At 33.2% G+C, this 22,722-nt stretch overlaps 1 long non-coding RNA gene across 1 annotated transcript in view; it reads left to right on the top strand.

The window, feature by feature from the left end:
* The window catches only part of LOC135971030 (uncharacterized), a 328,545-nt gene that overhangs the window by 189,830 nt on the left and 115,993 nt on the right, over positions 1-22,722 (top strand). Inside the window, exon 3 of the long non-coding RNA XR_010587055.1 lies at positions 6,200-6,239. This is a non-coding gene — a long non-coding RNA (uncharacterized lncRNA). The remainder of the gene's footprint in view (positions 1-6,199; positions 6,240-22,722) is intronic.

Raw genomic sequence — 22,722 nt, 5'->3', positions numbered from 1 at the left:
TTTTCTCAGACATCCCTTCACAGCACCACGAGAACAGACTAATAAAATGATGTTTGTTTTATGACTTTTATTTCAGAAACTCACTAGTAACTAACTCGCTTAAAAGTTTTCAGCTATATTTTCTAGCATCAGTGCTAATAATAGAATGACAGATGCATTTCTTATTATATTACATTGTCTTGTACATATTTTATACCTTATTCTACAGACCAGAACCTTATCCAAGTTAATTACTTTCACCCAGATCTGTTCATTCTATTAAAGTAATCTCACACCATAAACGAACATATTGATTTTGACTCTAGAGGGCTTTTGTGGTGGGTTTCCTAATATTTTCATATTCCTTTTGTAATTAAGCTTTCTTTAACTGCGGACCCACCACCTATTAATAAACACAGGTGCATATGTGAATAGAGTCACATTGCCAGCAGGTATAACTATGTATTGAATTTGCAAGTCATTTTTATGAAGAGCTCTTCTTTATTTTGTCTGCTCTTCTTATTTCTGCGATGGTTTTATTAAACAAGTAATTCAGTGTAGGTACAAAAGGGTGTATATGGAAGCATGTAGGGTACCTCAGATGCTGAATATAAATGTGCAGCTGAGAATGCATAATATCACAAAATAATAAGGTGAGAAAATTTTGCCAGCAGATATTCACAGCAAATATAGCAGTCCAGGCTTGGACTAAATCAATAAACCCCATATGTGACCAGACAGGGAATAATCTTTATAAACGCAAAGATCTTTGTTTTTATTTGCCTTGATTTTTCCCATTATATTTAATAGAAATGGATTTGTGTCCTTTCCATATATAGGAACGGTTACACAGTAGACAATCAGAGCAGTGGGTAACGCAGTGGGTGAGGTAGGAGGGGTTAATCATTACTACTGGGATTTATCTCCTTGTGAATATGCACAGTATTTGTATTCAGCATTTCATCACCTTATTTCACACAAAATGGAGAATAAATAGCAATATTTACTATTCATATAAAGTGATAGACTATATGAGTCTAATCATTATATTAGAATAAGATGGTAAAGAATATATATATATATATATATATGTTGAAGGGAAACAATAAGTACCGTCTTTCTACATTTGTGCTAAGTATTATAGTGATGTCAGAGAATGCGTGGGCTATGTGACTTTGAAGGGGAAAATCACATGCACTTATTCAGCCAATTAGAAGCTTGTTGGCAGTTCTTTGTACCTCTTAAAATAAAACTGTAAAATTCTGGTAATGATTTTGCTTTTGGGATACATGTAGTGGGTTTGGTGTGAATACAGCTACACTCTCCTTCCCACAGCATATAAACAACAGTTGGCTCCAGGCTAGGGCTCCTCTGAAGTCACTTATAAGCCTGATTGAAAGAAAGAACAAAGAAGGAAGCAGAGGTGTATTCTTCTCTCATAAATGCCTTTAGTACATTTAGACATTTTGGATTTAAAACAAAAAAACAAAAAAACAACTCACTGAAGGCTTGTTTTTGAAAGACCAGAAAAGCAGAGGTCAAGTTTTAATTACTTAACCCACAATATTTCTTCCAATATACATTTTCCCACACTGTAATCTATGTCTACCTGTCTTTTCCTCTCAATACCTAAACCCATATGAATAAATAAATCATTACAGCATAAAGTGATTCTGATTAGAAATAAAGAAGGGCTTATTTTTCTGGGATGACTTGATAATAGTAAAAAAAAAGAATTTTCAAGAAGTAATTCTACATGAAATAACCATGGCATAAATGACACATAATAAAGATAATGCCATAATTTGATAACTCTAATATTTCAGAAAATCTTAACTATTTAAGAATAACTGTCTCCAAGATGATAACTTTAAAATCAAATAATAGGGGCTTGCTGTTCATTTGAAAAGCTATTTCTTGACTTATGGCTCCCTTTTCATCTGCAATATGAGAAACGGTTCTGCCTGTTCTTCTGTTCACGAGCATAGGCATATATGATTATTGACAGCCTTACCAGACATCCTATAGACATTCTCTAATGATCGACACCAACATCTGCATTTGAAACTAACACTTGTAAAGACATCAGAATGTAAATGTTCTAGGGTAGCCAAAACCTGGTTTAAAACATCCAAACTTTTTCCTCTTTTTGAATAATCAAGAATATATAACAGTGCCATGACATTACACATGATTTCTTGAGAGCCAGTTTTGAAAAGTAGTAGCCTCATTTATTATGTATGTACAGCGCCAGAACTTATTTTTAAAAAACTCATTGGCCATTTAGTTTTCAAATAGGAAAAGTGATTCAAGAAAACAAAATACTTTCTGCTTATAGATTATTACAACTGATCACTATTTTAGTTTTGATAGCCAGTGGCTAAGTCAGTCATATGGAAAACAAATATTTATAAAAGAATGCATTTGATCATGTGAAAAATTGTTTAAGATATGATGTCAATTATAGGAGAGAAATGTGTCTATGATAATAATAGATCAAAGTTTGGGACTGATCAAGGGGAAAAATGTGTCCTGTTTACATATTTGACTATATTATTTTTATTTATTAAAATTCTCTAGTCTCAAAATTTTTATAGTGTCTTTATATAATGACTGATACACACCTGTTTAAATTTCTTTACAAATATTACTATTCTTAAATATTTATCATTTTTAATGTATATTTTCTAAGATTGTGACAGAATAACCAGCATCCAGAAATAGTTATTGATAATTTTATAACATTTTTTAGGATGAGGGCCTAGACACAACTATAATTATGGCGTTATATTGTTAAGAAAAGTTTTCTTTACTGAAAACAGGCATTTTTAGGAGTCAAAAGGCATGTTTTAAATGATAAAAAAAGAAGAATGTGAACTGGAAGATCTGGCTCTCATTCTGGGAATTCGAGTATGTGCAGTTGTCTGGAGAAATCTTTCTTGACTGTCATATGGAATAAAAGTGAGGTGAACGAAGATGATAAGGAAAATATTTTGACTATTCAACTTATTTTATCATCAAATTGAAAATTGCTGCTTCTTTACAATATGAAATATCTAGATATTATAACTTTGAATTTTACAGCAAAATATGAGTCAGAACACCTTATAAAATGTTTGTCTGCCTGGGCCCAGAAATCAGAATTATTTCATGGAGCTTATTAATATGCAGATTCTAGTCATGGCCCTAGATCATGTATTTAAAAACCATTGATGGATTTTATTTTTCTAGAGCAGTTTTAGCTTTACAGAGAAATTGAGTTGAAAGGACAGAGTTTCCATGTATCCTCTCCCTCTCCACTCTATTCTTCTATTAACCTGTTACTAACATCCCATGGCTAAGATGAAGTGTGTTCTATTTGTTACAATTGATGAGCCAACATTGATACAATTTAATAATCGAAGTCCATCATTTGCATTAGGGTTCACTCCTTATACTATACACTTCCATGGGTTTTGACAAATTAGTCAAATGTGTCCAATGATACCACCATTATGAGATCACACAGAATACTTTCAGTGTCCTAAAATTCTCCTCTACTCCACTCTCTTCTTTCCCTGAACCCCTGAAACCACTGATGGTTTCACTTTCTCCACAATTTCTCCTTTTCCAGAATGTTATGTGGTTGGAATCATAAAAATATGTACTCTTAAGAAGCTCCTAGGGAATCTGATGAATAGGCAAGTGAGGTCACCAGTAGAGTTGGGTGTGAAAGAAGCGTCCTTGGGCCGCAAAGCCTACTGTTGTACTAATTAGTGTAAATGTTGCAGATGGCTGTGAGGTCTAAGAATATCAAATGTTAATGAACTTAATAAGCAGAATAGAATTTTTAGGTTAAAAATTAGATAACTGTGTCGATAAGCTTGGAGATTTATTCCAAAGTGGGGCTATAGAAGCGCACAGACATTAAAACGGGAAGGTAGATGATTGACTAAGGTGTATAAATGTAGAATAGGTTTCTATGTAATATAAACATAATAAGTCTGCCAGAATATTTCTTTTAAGCATATTCTACACTTACAGAGTAGGGCAGAAAGTGGGAGTGTGGAGTGAGGAGAGACAAATACTAACAGACACAAATGGGATCACAACATTTCCTAATGCAGTGCTAAGAAAATGCTCAGCCAGTTCATACATAAACTGTGGGTTACTTTGTTTTTTATTAACCGCTGAATATTTTTAAGGAAGGTATATTAATTATTTTTAATATTAACAACAATAAAGCCTTAGTATATACATTATATTTGCCTACCACAAATCTGCACAGTTTAAATACGGTTTGTTTTTTTTTTAACTTTTGTCTGGATTGATATTAATTTAATGTGATAAAACTTGAATCATTTGCTGTTCAGAAAAGTTGATTGAAAATACTTTTCAAAATATGAATTTCATGGGAATAAAAACAGAAAGCTATTCATAAATAAATGATATATCTATAAAATATGCATTGTATTGCAAAAGGAAAGAGGATGACATGAAAAATAGTAACTTGAAGGAGGAATGATGCATGAAAGTTTCAACTGTTTGAACCAACAACATTTACATTAAGATCTAGAAAATAAGAAACTTCTGGATAGGCAACTAACTACTAGCAATTTCTTTTCTTTTCTTTCCTCAATGAATTTCTAAGTGAACATTAATCTTAAATTTTAAATAATATGCTTAGGTCGAGAACACTAAATATACTGACTAGGATAATAGCATGTAAAGGTGAAATAGATAATATATGTAAAATCTCATCTACTATAATCTTTTTTTTAAATGATCTCATGTCTCATTCATCCTTTTTTAATTTTTGAGATTTTTTTATTGATACATAATATATGTACACATTTTGGGGTCTATATGTGATAATTTAATAAGTTCGTATAATTTGTACAAATCAAATCAGGGCAAACGAGATATATACCACCTTAAATATTTCTCATTTCTTTATACTGGAAACATTTAAATTATGCTCTTTTAGCTATTTTGCAGTACATAATAAATTATTGTAAACTATAGTCATCCTATTTTTCTATGAAATACCAGGTCCTGTTTCTTCTATCAAGCTATATATTTGTGCCCATTAATCAACCTCTCTTCACTTTTCCTCCCCCCACCCTTCCTGGCCTCTGATAACCACCAATCTATTTTCTGTCTTCCTGAGATTCATTATTTAGCTCTGGAAAATAAGTGAAAACATTCAATATCTGTCTTTCTGTGCTTGGCTTACTTCACTTAACATAATGACCTCCAGTTTTATCAATGTTGGTGCAAATGACAGAATTTCATTCTTTTTTATGGTGAATAATATGCTATTTTGTGTATATATTTGTATATATAGGACACATAGTCTTTATTACATTACCTGTTGATGAACAGTTAGGTTGATTTCAGGTTTTGGCTATTGCAGATTGAGCTGCAATAAACGTGGGAGTGCAGATATCACTTTGATATATTGATTTTTTTTTCTTTTGAATATATACACTCAGTAGTATAATTTCTGGATCATATGGTGGCTCTATTTTTAGCTTTCTGAGAAACCTCTATATTGTATTCCATAGTGGCTCTACTAATTTACGTTCCCATCAACAGTGTATGAATGTTCCTCTTTCTCCACATTCTTGCCAGCATTCCTTATTCCCTGTTGTTTTTATAAAAGCCATCTTAACTAAGGTGAGATGATATGCAATTGTGGTTTTGATCTGCATTTACCTGGTGATTAGTGGTGTTCAGCATTTTTCCACATACCTGTTGGCCATTTGTATGTCTTCTTTTGAGAAATGTCTATTCAGATCGTTTGCCAATTTTTAATTAGATTATTTGTACTTTTTGCTATTGAGTTGTTTAAGATTCATATATTCTGGTTATTAATCCCTTCTTTACAAATATTTTCTCCTATTCTGTGGGGTGCCTCTTCACTTTGTTAATTGTTTCCTTTGTTGTACAGAAGCTTATAGAACTCGATATAATTCCGTTAGTCTGTTTTTGCCTTGGTTGTCTGTGTTTTAGGGGTCTTACACAAAACACTTTTGCCCAGACCTATGATCAGAAGCATTTCCACAAAGTTTTCTTCTGATCCTCTCATAGATTCAGGTTTTAGATTTATGTCTTTACTCCATTTTCATTTGATGTTTATATATGGTGAGAGATAAAGGTTTAGTTTCATTCTTCTAGATATGGTTATGTGGTTTTCCCGGCACCATTTATTGATGAAACTATCATTTTTCCATTGTAGGTTCTTGGTGTTTTTGCTGAAATGAATTGGCTGTAAATAGGTGAGTTAACATCTAGTTTTTCTATTCTGCTTTATTGGTCTATGTGTCCATTGTTATGCCAATACCATACTGATTTTATTACTATGGTTTTGTATTTTATTTTGAAGTCTGGTAGTGTAATGCCTTCAGCTTTGTTCTTTTTGCTCAGGATTGCTTTGGATATTCAGTACCTTTTACGGGTTCATATAAATTTCAGGAATATTTTTTCTATTACTGTAAATAATGTCATTGGTACTTTGATAAGGATTGCATTGGATTGATAATTGCTTTGGGTAGTATTGATTCAGGAATTAAGAAGTTACTTAGGCAGATAGTGAGGGTCCAGAAGTCCTCAGTAAGGTTTTCCTTTTAATTAAAAGCAGCCCCCCAAAATTTTCCTTTCTAACAAAGAGCAGCCTGTAAAGTCGAGTTGCCGACATAGATGCCTGCAGTTGTGCCAATCATGTTCAAGATGGCAGCTCCATCTTCCCATCTCTTTGTCAGCCACCTGTACAGTAAGGAGCAGACAAGATGACACTGGTCAACTGGAAAGCTCATTTGGATAATAAGATTAAGCTGGGGTGGTCAGCCTTCCCTGCAAGCTACGTAAACGTCATACCTGATTGAACCAATCTGTGAGCCCTATGTAAATCAGAAACACCTCCTCAAGCCTGACTGCAAAATCCAGCACATCTGCTGCGGCCAGTCTTTTCCGCTCAGCAGTTCCCTCTCACTACAGAGAGAGCTGTTTGCATTTCTCTTTCTTTCTTTCTTTTTGCATATTAAACCTCTGCTCCTAAACTCCTCGTGTGTGTCTGTGTCCTAAGTTTTCCTGGCACGTGAAGATGAACCCCAGGTACTTACCTCAGACAACGTAGCCGCTTCAGTACTGTTATTTTGACGATATTAATTCCTTCAATCGTGAGCATGAAGTGTTTTTCCATTTTTTTGTGTCATCTTCAGTTTCTTTCCTCCCTGTTTTATAGTTTTCCTTGTATATATCCTTCACTTATTTGGTGATATATGTATATGTGTGTGTGTGTGTGTGTGTGTGTGTGTATCTATATATATGTATCTCCTGTGCCTTGTCTCTTCAGCTGGTTTTCCTAGCAAGATTTTCCTACATTATCATTAGATAGTAATAGTATATGTAAGATGAAAACATGAAAGTAAGTGTACAGTCTATCAAATTAGAGTAAATATCTCCAATAACATATAAAAAAGACAACACGGGGGCATATAAAAAGCTTTTATTTATATATATAAATTTATACATATATTTATATATAAATATATATTTTTATATAAATTTATACATATATAAAAATATATATAGATGTTTGCTTTATATACTTGGTTGCTATGATATTCAGTGCATAAATACATATAATTTTTATATATCCTTGCTGAATTGTTCCTTTTGTCATGATATAGTGACTTTCTTTGTATTTTTTTCAGTCTTTGACACATTTTAATTTTATCTGATGTAAGTATAGCTAGTCTTGCTCTTTTTTTGTTTTTTGTTTTCCATTTGCTGGGAATATTTTTTTCCTTTTATTATTATTATTATTATTTTTACTTTCTCATATGTGTGTCTTTATAGATAAAAGGGGTTTCCTGTAGCCAGCATGTAGTTGGGTCTTGTTGCTTTATACATTCAGCCACTCTGTGTCTGTTAATTGGAAAACTGAGTCTATTAACATTCAAGTTTCTTATTGATAAATAAGGAGTACCATGTTGTTTATTTTTGGGTTGTCATATAACTCCTCTTTCTTTCTTTCATTCTTACTCTCTTCCTTTGTAGTTAAGTGATTTTCCCTGGTAGAATGTTTAATTTGTTACTGTTTTAATAAAATACATGTACAGGTTTTTGCAATGTGATTTTCATGAGGCTTAGGAAAAAACATCTTATAGATGTAATGAGTTATTTTAAAGAGGTCACAACTTAGATCACAAGGAATAGAAACAAAGAAAAAAAATGAATAAAAAGAAACAATGAAAAAAAAAAAACCTGTGCATTTCAACATCATGTCCCATACATTCTGATTTTATGTTGTCTCAATTTACATATTTTTATAATGCCTACTCTAAGTAGGTTACTGTAGCTATTATTGTTTCCAATTGATCTGTCTCCTGCCAGAGAATTGACCATGATGGAGAGGCTGGTTGTCCACCTCAATCTCACTCTTTTCATTGTAGTAACCATGAGTTGGGAAGGAAGTTTTCCTGAGTTTGATGCTGAGCAGTTTTGGAGGAGGAGTGTTTTGGACATGGTAGTCCAATTCTTCTACCTTCTGCTTATTCTTTTTTTTCCTTTTCTATGGCCCCAAGAACTACCTCCACTTCATATTTGAGTTCAGGGATACTGCTGGTGATAATCTTGGCACTGTATTATTGGTTTGGGTTTTCTGTGGCGGTGAGTGAAGCCAGCTTGGTTCCACGTTGCTATTTGGAATCAAAAGCCCCATTCCACCTTTTTATCAGCAACCTAAATTCATTTTGAGGAATCCAACATAGTATATAGATTTAGAGAAATGTGAATCCAACTATCTACCCTCGCTCCATGGAAAACAAAAGGTGTCTTGGAGAAATTCTATGGTGCTTCTTCTCACACTCCTGGTATAGTCAAGGCAAAGGCACATTCAACCAGATACTTGACGATGATCTTGAGAGGATGATGGGGATCATTTTTGCTAGTACAATAGATTACACACACAGCTCCTGTTATGTGGTTGTTTCTTCCTACCCTCCTGAGCTGCCTCAATTTCATGTAATTTCCAAATCTGATTTTTCAGCCTTATCATTCAATTTCAGAGCTTTTAATCGATATATAATAATATCCACTTTGGTAAGATAGCCAGAATCATAATTTCCCTTGCTTGTACACAAATAATAATTTATATTTCTGGCTCACAATATTTCTGCCTATGTGCTATGGCAAATGCTATTTAAGAGCCTCCACATATTTACAGATATACATAAATGAAAAGCATATATTTTGTATGTAATACTGAGAAACAAAATTATTTGAATAAAAGGTGTTTATTTATTTATTTTTTTAGGAATCACTTCTCATGATTTTGGATAAGCTAAAAAAGAACAGGGTATCAAAGAGAATAAATATTGAACTTAACATTTAAGATATCAAAATTAATATTGTCATGGAGTATTAATAATACATCAAATTTCCCTTAATAGCAATAATGACAACAATAACAACAAAAATAAAATATGATTTTTGCCAAATATTAAGTCAAAAACTATAGTTATATTAAATTTCCATATAAATTACTTGTAAAGCAATGATGTACTTTGCAAAATACGTACAAATCACAATCCACAACAGTGAAAATATTAACAGTCAGCCAGGGATATAACTTTTACGGATTTACATAAATTCTGCATTTTCATGTATGTATCTGTCAAGAAGGCCACATCAATAATTTATGAATAACATATGTTCTTAAATACCAACAATTAACAGATGTCATTATAATACTAACAATTACCAATAATGCAAATGACATGTCTCTTTTATTACACATATAACTTCCACCATTTACTAGTAAAAATAATCATATTATATAAAAGTACAATATTCAATATTAAATAAAGACTTACTTTTATAACTTTGATTTCAGCAAAGAGAGTTGAGTCTCTCCCTTTATTTTCCTATTGTTCTATCAGCCTTGTTCTTTCATTGCCTTACATGCTCCAGAATTATTTATACAATCTCCTGTGTCTTGTCTCTTCAGCTGGTTTTCCTAGCAAGATTTTCCCACATTATCATTAAATAGTAATCGTATATGTAAAATGAAAACATGAAAGTGTACAATCTATCAAATTAGAGTAAATATCTCCAATAGCATATAAAAAAGACAACACAGGGGCATATAAGAAGTTTTATTTATGGAGAAAATGGTCAGAGAGGTCACAGCCTTAATGTTGAATAGTATTTCATTTGAAGCTGAAAGGCATAGGAGAATATTCTTTTTAGTGCATTGTAATATTAGTAAAACCAGTAACAGGGTAAAAGTAAAACTGATCTCTAAGTGCTACCTATGGAAATACATCTATAAAAATGATAGTGGTACAAGATTGAGGAAAGTTTGACCACTAAACAAAGTAGGTTTTATTTTATAATGTAAGCCATGGAAACTCTGGAAACTCATTTTATCAATGTCTTCTTCCTTCGCATGTTGCTTCTCCCTTCTCACCCTCCTTGGATAATGCTAACAACTCTCAAAATATCACTTTGAGCTTTCTCATTCCCCACTGAAAACCAGTGAGATGAAATAAAGAGATGTTCTGCCATGAAGGGAGCATGCAAAACAATATTGCTAAAGAAGTTGCCCTCTGCTTGATTCCCTCTTGAAGCTCAATCTGGTCAAGCCACACTATACACTGTTTACATTTTTCATAGCATGGTAAAAATACTTTATTTTACTATATATCCAGACAACAATGTAAGAAAATAATATAATCAATAAAATCATAGTCTATTTTAGTAGGAATGTGTGTGTGGTTATTTATTATATTTATCCACGGTCACAAAAGTTGGAACTCAGAGTAATGTTTCTGTGAGTATGAAAAATGTCAATCGAGTAATATTAACTACTACTAACATTGATTCTCTGCACTATTGAATAACATCAAATATAGAAAATAAATCTCTTTTAGTAGAATTAAAATACATGAATGACCTTATTTCAAAAAGATGTGTTTGATTCTGCATTTAAATAAGTTGTTCATATACTAGTAACTTCAATTAAATATGTAATATTGTCTTAATGATTATTTTTATTTTATAATCAAGTGTGGGATTTTAAGCTCTTCAGTTACATAACTACATTAGATACAATTAATTATAGACTACCTACAATGGAATGTGCAAATGAAAGCTTCTATTCACTCATTTATTCATAAAATATTTAGACTTGCTGTTTGACAAATGCTGCCATATGAACTATGGATACAGGGTACATATGATAGGCTAAATACCTATTCTTATGGATTTTTATTTTATAACCTTATGTTTTCTTGTCCTTATACTTCTTTATATCCAAATATATATGCATATTATTATAATGTTTCTCAGGAAAAATGACCTAGCATTTTGATATGCATTTTTGTTTCATAAAGACTGTAAAAATGTTGCTTTCTATAATATAAATCAATCATAGAAAGAACCTTTCAAATACTCCACCATCAAGATACCTCTGTATTCCTTTTTTTTGACGTTCTTATTACTTTTGAACCCTTGGATTTCCATATATATCTTTCCATTATAAAATTATACAATGTTATTTGTATGTACTCTGTACTCGTATTTTCCTTCTCCAACAGAGTAGCACAAAAGGTGCCACAAATCTATTCCTATGACTACTGCCACTACTAATAGAATAATAATTATTATCATAATAATGACAAATTCACTAACCTTTTCTATAATCACCTTCAGTCCGTTTAGTTAAAGAAGATTTGCCAACGCTACAGAATGATCAAAAACTGACTGACAGTGCATTAGAAACTTTATAGAAGCTGCCTATCTCAACCTAATATTTTATAACTTTTTCCAGGGTGGTCTTACTCAGAAATTCAATCCTGCTTGATGGAGGATGCTAGTAATACCACTTAAAAAGGGAAACAATGTCTTCCATCTTTCAAATTGTCTACATTACAACACTTTACAAACATACCTAGCTTTTATTGTGCTCTGCTTTACTGTGTTTCACAGATACAGCATTATTTCTTCTTAACAAACCGAAGGTTTGTGACAACCCTATATCAAGCAATTCTATCGGTGCCTTTTTTTTTTTCCAACAGCATGTGTTTGCTTTGTATCCCTGTGTCACATTTTGGTAATTCTGATTATATTTCAAACTTTTTCGTTGTTAGTATATCTGTTGTGGTGAGCTGTGATCAGTGATCTTTGTTGTTACTCTTGTAATTGTTTTGGGGCGCCACAAACTGTGCCCATGTAAGACTGCAAACTTAATTTTTCAGTGCTATGTATTCTGACTACATCATTGACTAGAAATTCCCTTCTCTCTCTCCTTCTTCCCGGGCCTTTCTATTTTCTGAGACACGATAATACTGAAATTAAGCCAATTAATAACCCTAGAGTGACTTCTTTTTTTTTTTTTTTTTTTTTTTTTGAGACGGAGTCTCACGCTGTCGCCCAGGCTGGAGTGCAGTGGCGCGATCTCGGCTCACTGCAAGCTCCGCCTCCCGGGTTCCCGCCATTCTCCTGCCTCAGCCTCCTGAGTAGCTGGGACTACAGGCGCCGCCACCACGCCCGGCTAATTTTTGTATTTTTAGTAGAGACGGTGTTTCACTGTGGTCTCGATCTCCTGACCTTGTGATCCGTCCGCTTCGGCCTCCCAAAGTGCTGGGATTACAGGCTTGAGCCACCGCGCCCGGCCGAGTGACTTCTAAGTGTTCAAGTGAAAGAAGAGTCTCATGTCTCTCACTTTAAATCAGAAGCTAAAAATAATTTAACTTATTAAGGAAGGCGTGCCAAAAGCCAAAATAGGCTCAACGTTAGGCTTCTTGCATTAACCAGTTAGCCAAGTTGTAAATGAAAAGGAAAAGTTCTTAAAAATGATTGAATGTGCAACTCTAATGAAAATGTTCATGATAAGAAAGTAAAATAGCATTGTTGATGAACAAAGTTTTTGTTGTCTAAATAGAAGATTAAACTGGTCATAGCATTCCTTTAAGCAAAAGCCTAATTCAGAGCAAGACCCTAGCTCTGTTCAATTCTCTGAAGGCTGAAATAAGTGCGAAAGCTACAGAAGCAGAGTCTGAAGGTAGCAGAAATTGGTTCATGAAGTTTAAGAAATAATTTGTTTCATAACATAAAAGTGCAAGGTGAAGCAGCAAGTGCTGATGGAGAAGTTGTAACAAATTTTCCTGAAGATCTAGCTAAGGTAATTGGTAAGGGTGGCTACACTAATCAGCAGATTTTTAATGTAGACAAAACAGCCTTCCATTGGAAAAACATGCCGTCTAGGACTTTTCATAGCTGGACAGAAGTCAATGACTAGCTTCAAAGCTTCATAGAACAGGTTGACTCTCTTACTGGGGGCTAATGTGGCTGGTAACTTTAAATTGGAGCCAGTGCTAATTTGTCATTCTGAAACTCCTAGGACCTCTAAGAATTACACTAAATTTACTTTTCCCTTGCTCCATAAATGAATCAACAAAGCCTGGATAACATCTTTTTGCAGCATGATTTACTGAATATTTTAAGCCCACTGTTGAGAACTACTGCTCACAAGAGAATGATCCCCTTCAAAATATAAGTGCTCATTGACAATGCACCTTTCTCACCAAAGAGCTCTGATGGGGATGTACACAGAGATTAATGTTGTTCTTATGCCTGCTAACAGAATGTAAATTCTGTAGCCCATGTATCAAGGAGCAGTTTCGAAATCCAAGTCTTATTATTTAAGGAGTACATTTGTAAGGGCATAGTTGCCACTGATAGTGATTCCTCTATAGGATGTGTGCAAAGTAAATTAAAAACCTTCTGGAAAGAATTCACCATTTTTGATGCCACTAAGATCATTCAGGATTTATGGGAGGAGGTCAACATAATAAGATTAATAAGAGTTCAGAGAAAGTTGTTTCTCATCTTCCTGGATGACTTTAAGGGGTTCAAGACTTCGGTGAAGGAAGTAACTGTAGATGTGGTGAAAATAGCAAGAAAACTAGAATTAGAAGTGGAGCCTGAAGATGTCACTGAATTGCTGCAGTCTCATCAGGTATTTCCTGATGTTATTTTTCATATAATTTGACTACTAATTTTTAACTCTTTGCTAGTTATTTATCCACATAACCAAAAGTGCATTTCTATTTCAAAACAATCTAAGAGTATTTTCCTTGTTGACTCCTACTCTGTCACATCTAATAGTTAAATTTAGGTAATTTTCCTTTGAACATAAATTTGAACTTATTATATTGTATTCCCTCTATTATGCACTTTTTGGCATCAAAGGAGAAAGGACACCTCATCTGTAAAATTACTGAACCCATGAGCTTCTTGTGCCTCACATTGCTGAACTCACATAACTGTGGAATGAGATATGAAATTTATTTTATCAACCCTGTGGTTCACGAACCATGTCTAGTTTCCCAGATTTCCCACACTGAAATTCTCAATAGTGGGATAAAATCTTAAGTTAACTTGAATATGCTAGCGTTTGTGGGTCAACAATCCTCTATAGATCTTATTCTCGAGGAAAGCTAAGGTATGTATGAAATTTGTTTTCTGGGAAGGGAGACATGGGGGAAAGAATGAAACAGAGCTAGTTTTGAAGTACAAGATGGAGAGCAATGTTTTCATCACTACTATTCTATCTCTCTACATGTTAATAACGAAGAAATTTATATATCTACTCACTGTAACAGGGAAGATTCTCGAAATTATAATTGCTGTTCTAGAAGTTTCAGTCAGTCACACGACCCTAAATCTTTTGCATGCATATTTTTGCACCAGAAGTCCTTGGGGCCAGCAAACCTTTGGATTGGTGAATGATGTAAGAATTACACAGCTCAAGGAGAACCTCCAAAAATATGAGTACATCAGAGAGCTTGTAAAACAGAAAATATTTTTGGTATCTGAGTCCTCTTGAAGGTGGTTGTAGGTGACAGGATTAGAGATCTAAGCACAATATAGATATTTATTTCCCTCATACATTATGAAAATCAGAGAAAAGTAAGTCTCACAAAGCACACCATGCCAAAATAGAGTAACTCCAAATTAAAGCAGAAAAAGTTCATGTAATCAAAAGAAAATGTGAGATTGGCCCCTCTGTTGGTAGCTTCCTGTAGCTTCAGAGAGAGCTGGAGATTAGATGTAATTCAAATATTTCCAGGCTCCACATTTAAGCTGTCCATACCAAAATATCGGTCAGAACTTGGCCACACTTCCCAATGGATTCCATGGTTCAGATGAGGAAGACGTCTGGCAACTGAAGGGCAAAGTGGGATTAGCAGATTCTTTAGGTAAAAGAAATATAGAGGCCAGTGTACTAAAGATATCAGTGCAGACCAGGGAAGGTAATGATAATCTAAATATAAAATTCTAAGAAATTATTTAACCCCAAGACTTAGGGTTAGAAGGATAAGGAGGAGAGAGCAGTACTGAATGAAGATTAATGCCAAACAAATCAATTTAAACCCTGAAATAACATTTTAAATCTCAGAATTGGAGTAAGGAAATACATTGAAATTGCTAGATTAAGTTATCTTGCTAGGGAACTGAGCATGAACTAAAGTTTATTATATAACCACAAATAAGGTGCTTCTCTTCTGTGAACACCTGAGTTTTTTTTGTGGGTCACAAACATTTCTACACTCTGTTTTTCAATTTTATTTGGGATTGTTCTGTCCTTTAAAATTTCCCTCTGATTCTTGCTCATTTAACCTCTACAGAAACTCATTGCTCTCCAGCTGCATGATGCATTAGCTATAACACTCTGATTCTGCCTATTCCTCTCAAAAAATACCTTGTTCTGGACCTTTCTTGCCCTTCATCATAATTGCATTTACTCCATCAAAATTTACATGCCCTGTGTGCCATTATTTCTGACTAAGAAAAAAAAAAAAATGCTAGCATCAATCAATTCCAAACCTGCCATATAAATAATTAAAAAGGTACCAGAGTTACTTACCCTAGAATACCCTAGATGTGGCCTTTAGATATTTAGACAGCAGTTATTTTGAAATGGAATTTGATAAGGTATCTTCAATTGAAAATTGCAACATTATATCGGCACTTAGGACTTAAAATGTAAAGAGGTATCATTAAACCTACTTCAGGACTAAGAAATGCTAGAGAACCCACTAACATTGTCTTATTCAATACACTTTCCACTGCCTACATGTAGGTATGATGCCTTGAAGTGTGGCAAATATTAATAAGGATCTAAATTGTTAATTTTATTTGACATGCATTAATTTCTACTTTAAAGACAGAAACATTATAAAATATTTAATAAACACAAACTTACTGTCTTGTTCACACTATATTTAAACTATTTCATTGTATATGATAGTATGGTTTTATTACACTCAGACTGGCACTTACATTTTTCTGGTAGTATACACATAAGTGCAATCATGCACCACATAACAACATTTTGGTCAATGATGGTCTACATATACAATAGTGGTCCCATAATATTAAAGCTGAAACTTAATTTTACTTAGTAACATCTTGATGATTCTCACCCTGTATTGGCATCTGCCAATATGTGTGTTTGTGTTTTAGTTTTTAAGAAAAAAGTTTTAAAAGTAAAATAAACAAATAGTTTAAAAATATAAAAAGCTTATAGAATAGAAACATAAAGAAAAACCTTTTGTTGATGTATAAAGTGGTTGTGTTTTAAATTAGGTGTTATTATAAAATACAAAAAGTTAATTAGAAAGTTTATTAAAAATTACAGCAAGCTGGCCTGGCGTGGTGGAACACGCCTGTAATCCCAGCACTTTGAGAGGCCGAGGCAGTGGATTGCCTGAGGTCAGGAGTTCCTGACCAGCCTAACATGGTGAAACCCCGTCTCTACTAAATACAAAAAAATTAGCCGGAGTTGTTGGCACATGTCTGTAATCCAAGCTACTTGGGAGGCTGAGACAGGAGAATCGCTTGTACCTGGGAGGCAGAGACTGCAGTTAGCCGAGATCGTGCCATTGCACCCCAGCCTGAGCAACAAGAGCGAAATTCCGTCTCAAAAAAAATAAATAAATAAATAAAAATTTAAAAATTTATAAAGTAAAAAGAAAAGAAAAAATTACAGCAAGCTAAGTTCAATTTGTTACTAAATAATTAAAAATATACATTATAGGCTGGGCGCGGTGGCGTACGCCCATAATCCCGGCACTTTGGGAGGAGGCGGGTGGAGCACGAGGTCAGGAGATCGAGACCATCCTGGCTAACACGTGAAATCCCGTCTCTACTAAAAATACAAAAAATTAGCCGGGTGTGGTGGCAGGTGCCTGTAGTCCCAGCTACTCGGGAGGCTGAGGCAGGAGAATGGCGTGAACCTGGGAGGCGGAGCGTGCAGTGAGCCGAGATAGCACCACTGCACTCCAGCCTGGGCGACAGAGCAAGACTCCGTCTCAAAAAAAAAAAAAAAAAAAAAATTAAACTTAGTGTAGCCTTAGTGTATCTAGTGTTTATAAAGTCTACTGTGTTTATAAAGTCTACAGTAGTGTGAAGTTCCTAGACCTTCACATTCACTCACCACTAACTCCCTGACTTACCCAGAGAAAATTTCAGTCCTGCAAGCTCCATTCATGGTAAATTTTTTATACAAGTGCAGCATTTTTTCTTGTGTATAGTTGTTCATTTTACCCTATAATGATTGTTTTTATTTCGTGCATCAGTTGTAATGCTGTCTTTTTCTGATATCTGATTTTATTTATATGAATTCTTTCATTTTTTTTCATAGTCTAACTGCCAATTTTATTTTTCCGAATATCCAACTCAATTATTTTATAAAAATTATTTTTCTGTTCTCTATTTATTTAGCCTTAACCTTTATTGTTTCTTTTCTTCTCCGCATTTGTGGCATAGTTTGTCTTATTTTCTAGTTCTTTAAGGTAAGATTAGGTTGTTTATTTGATGTCCTTCTTTAATGTAGGTATTTATCGTGATACACTTCTCCCTTAGAACTACTTTTGCTATATTTCATAATTTTGGTACATTTTGTTTTTATTTTAATTTATTATCTAATTTCCCTTTTGATTTCTTCTTTTACCCATTGATCACTCAAGAGTACGTTGCTTTATTTTAACATATTTGTGAATTTACAATATTTCTTCTTCTATTGATGTCTTAATTTTATTCAATTGGGGTTAAAGATAGTTGGTATGATATCAGTCATCTTAAATTTCTTAAGACTTGTTTTGTGATGTAATGTAGTTTATAATGGAGAATGATCAGTGTGTGCTTGTGCAGAATATATATTTTGCTGCTATTGAGGAGAATGTTCTGTATATGCCTGTTAGGTCAATTTGTTCCTATAATGTTGTTCATGTCCACTTTTCTTTATTGGCTTTCTGCCTGGATATTCTAGCTATTATTAAAAGTGCATTATTAAAGTTTCTTATTATTATGTTATTGCTATCTATTTTCCTTTTGGTTCTGTCAGTGTTTGCTTTACGTATTTAAGTTCTCTAGTGTTGGTAACAAATATACTTATAATTTTTATATATTCCTGGTTGATTGACTCATATCATTATAAAATGCCTGTCTCATGACAGTTTTTCTTTCTGTCTTTTTACTTTAAGTCTATTTTCTCTCATATAAATATCACCATCTCTGGCTGTTTTTTGGTTACCATCTTCATGGACCATTTCTTTCATCTCTTCTTTTTCAGCCTTTGTGTGTCCTTAAATCTAAAACAATTCTCTCATAGATAACATATAGTTGGGTCTTAGTATTTTTTTTTTTTTTACTTTATTTATATTCAGCCACTCTAAGTCTTTTAAATGAGAGTTGAATCCATTTACATTTAAGATAATTATTGATAGAGAAAGATATTCTACTGCCATTTTGTTATTTTTTTCTCATTGTAATTCTTGTATCCCTTTCCTGTCTATCTCCCTTTGTATTTAATTGATTTTCTTTTGTATCGATGTGCTTTGATTTCTTTATCTTTGTGTGTGTGTGTGTGTGTGTGTTCTGTAAATATTTTCTGTGTGGTTGCCATGGGGATCACATAAAATATCATTTTCTACAGTCTATTTTACTTGATACATTAATCTCATACAAAAGCTGCAGGTTTACTTTTTCCCAATCCCATACATTTGATATTGATGACAGAATTTTTACCTTTCTATGTCTTTTCCCTGAACTTATTTTTATACTTATATTTATTAATACTTTTGTTTTTTAGCTTTAATATCAGAATTAAAAGTAATTTAATCACTACTATTACATATTACAGTATTCTTTGTACACATATTTATCTCGACCAATGTATTTTATAATTTCCTATGTTTTTTGTTGCTGTTTGGCACTGTTTTGTTTCAACTTGCAACACTCCCTTTAGCTTTTATTGTAAAGTAAATCCAGGGTGATGAACTCTCAGCTTTTCTTTGTCTTGAAAAGTCTTTAATCCATCTATATTTTTAAAGTCAGTTATGCTAATTATAGTATCCTTGGTGGGCAGGTTTTTGTTTTTCCTCTTAACACTTTAAATATATTATTTCACTCCCTTCTGATCTATAAGGTTTCTGCTGAAAAAACCTGATAGTTTTAGATAACCTCCCTTATATTTAACAAGTCATTGTTCTCTTGCTGCTTTCAGAATTCTCTCCTTGTCTTTGCCTTTTGATAATTTAATTATAATATGTCTCAGTGCAGACTTCCTTTTGAGTTTTCATTTTTGGGGAGTGTCTTGGCTTCATGAATCTGGATGTCCATTTTCTTCCCAAGATATGAGAAGTTGGGGGCTATTATTTTTTGAAATAATCTTTCTACTTCTTTATCTCTTCTTCTGGACCTCCCATAATGCTATTTTTGGTTCTTTGGATGGTGCCCTATAAGACTTGTAGGTTCTGTTTTATTTCTTATGTTGTTTTAAAAAATGATTGCTTTTCTGCTTGGATAATTTAAATGATTTGTCTTCCAACTCACTGATTCTTTCTTCTACTTAATGAAGTCTTCCATGAAAAAATTCAAGTGAGGCATTCTTCAGCTCCAGTATTTCAGTTTTTTTTAAATGTATGATTGCTTTATGTTGGTATTCTCATTTGTGTGTGTGTGCATTATTTTCCTGATTTCACTGATTTATCTACCTCTATTTTACTGCAACTCACTGAGCTTTTTAAAGAATTTTGAATTTGGAATTATTTGTCAGGTAAGTTATAGATCTCCATTTGTTTGGAGTCAGTTACCAGAAATTTATTTTGGTTCCTTGATTGTATCGTGTTTCCCTAATTATATATGTTCCATGTACCTTTGCTTTGGTGATTGTATATTTGAAGAAAAGACCACTTTCCCAGTCTTCATGGACTGGCTTAACCAGGGAAGTATTTTCACCAATAATTTTGGCTAGAAATTCTGAATGACTATAAAACAGCAATCATAATACACTTTTATTTTGTTCTTAGCTCCCTCCCATAATTGTGCCAGTTCTGTCAGCATTACAGGCGAGATATAATCTGGCCCTATAAGCAGCACACTGAAAAGTGGGGACTTGGGACACACATTCAACTTCTACTATTTCCTTTCTTTGGGAGAAGCCTGAGGTTCCATCTTTTCTCCCAATCTTGCAAAATTATGCTAGGCCACAGAAATCTGCCACTTCCTTTTTATTTCTTCTTAGCTGCCACAGGTATCCAAATTTTTACAGTTTCATCAGCACTTCATGTAAGGTGAACAGAAGCCCATTGGATAGCACACCAAATTAACAGGGAAGTTGAATGGATGATGATTTACTCTTTGTTTTCTCCCAAGAAATAAATTACAGGTCAGGGTGATCTCTTGCAGAATTGAGCTGTGTTGGCTTTGGGGCCTGGCTGACGTAGGTAATGTAAAATTGTTCTTTTGTTTTCTTTTTAATGTAGTGATTTTGTGCTCATCTGGTGTACTTCAACCTCTTAACTGATATCTAGACTTCTCATAGACATATTCAGTCCTCATATTATGATTAAATCAGTATTTCTGTGGTAGAGCAAGGGCTCAGACTTCCTATTCTGCCGTATTGCTAATGTTATTCTCACATACATATTGATTTTAAAATGAGACAACTCTTGTAATTCACAATAGATTAAAAATAGAAAAACTGTGACTATATCATGAGAAGTAATTTTCTAAAAACTTCAATAGCTGTATATTGTTAATTTCATAATAAGGGACATGTGAAATTTGCTGGGGTGAATAAAATGAAAAAGCAAAAGCTATTTGTTTGCCTAAAATAAATTTATACATAATAAAAGTGATAATATAGAGAAATACTTGGAAGATACATTCTTAATTTGGAAAGAAATTCCCTTCAAAAATAAAAAGAAAATTAAATAAATTAGTCACTTCCAATCAAATTTACATATTCAACAACAAAGTTAAATGACATTTAACAAGATCAAAGTGTGTGACTTTGGCCAGCTATCAAATGACCTGGTCCTTACACAAACGAAAAACTATTTTTGGATGGATAATTAATAGAATACATTATTTATTTGCTTTATGAAAGTTTTGTTAGACAATTCTATAAACGTAAAGAATATTTTCAGAAGTAAAAAATCAATTAAGCTAATTATCTACTAAATATATCATCTTTTCAACAATAGCTATAATTAATTTAAAATATTAAAATTTCATGTAATTTTGTTTAGTTTCAATTAGCTATGTGGTGCAAGAGACATTGCTTATTTGACAGTTTGAGTACATATTTTCTCAAAATATTTCTGAATTAAAAAAAATAGTTGCCAATTTGCAGCTTAAAAATTGAGGTCACGTCAAATATTTTAGAATCTATGGCATGTCAAAGAAGAATCTCAACTAAATATAAAGAATTAGTTTTTGTGATGTATGATGCTTAATAATTTTTGAATACAGTTGTTGATAGCATTCAGTATATATATGCAGATGCTATAAATCATCACTAGTTTATATAATTGCTGAATGCAATAAAACATAATAAATTATATGATGTTGTTTGCCAAACCTCACTGACACAAAGAAGACTTATTATAAAGCTTTAATATACAGTTGTTAGATACTTTGTGATATATATATATATATATATATATATATATATATGGAGAGAGAGAGAGAGAGTATCTTTTTGTATGGCTTGTGATATATATGGAATTCTTTTTTTAAAAAAAAAAAACACTAACAATTACTTCCTTAGACTACTGCAAAGAAGGTAGGCATGAGAAGAGAAGGAAATGATTGAGCAGTTTACACGGGAATTATTCTGGTATCTTTGTCAGATATGAGGGTGTATTAGTTAGTTTTCATGCTGCTGATAAAGACATGCCTGAGACTGGGAAGAAAAAGAGGTTTAATGGACTTACAGTCCCACATGGCTGGAGAGGCCTCACAACCATGGCAGAAGGCAAGGAGAAGCAAATCACATCTTACATGGATGGCGGCAGGCAAAGAGAGAGGGTGCCTGTGTAGGGGAACTCCTCTTTTTGAAACCATCAGATCTTGTGGGACCCATTCACCATCATGAGAACAGTGCAGGAAAGATCCATCCCAATGATTCAGTTATCTCCCAAAAGGTATCTCCCATAACGCGTGGGAATTATGAAAGCTACAAGATGAGATTTGTGTGGGGACACAGAGCAAATCATATCAGAAGGACTGAGAGCTATGAGTTAGAATTGTTTCCAACATGGATTGCAAATCTGGACTAAACTATCAATAAATATTTCAATTTAGACTGCAATAACATGTTTCTAGTTGTTCAAAAATATGAATTTAGTGTTCTTAAAAATTCATGTTGTTATCATTATTTTATATTATTACTTTTACTTA

The sequence above is a fragment of the Macaca fascicularis genome, chromosome 5, assembly GCF_037993035.2.
Source record: "Macaca fascicularis isolate 582-1 chromosome 5, T2T-MFA8v1.1".
Classification (NCBI taxonomy): domain Eukaryota; kingdom Metazoa; phylum Chordata; class Mammalia; order Primates; family Cercopithecidae; genus Macaca; species Macaca fascicularis.
The sequence above is the reverse complement of the archived record's forward strand: the minus strand, read 5'-3'. Positions and strand labels throughout refer to the sequence as shown.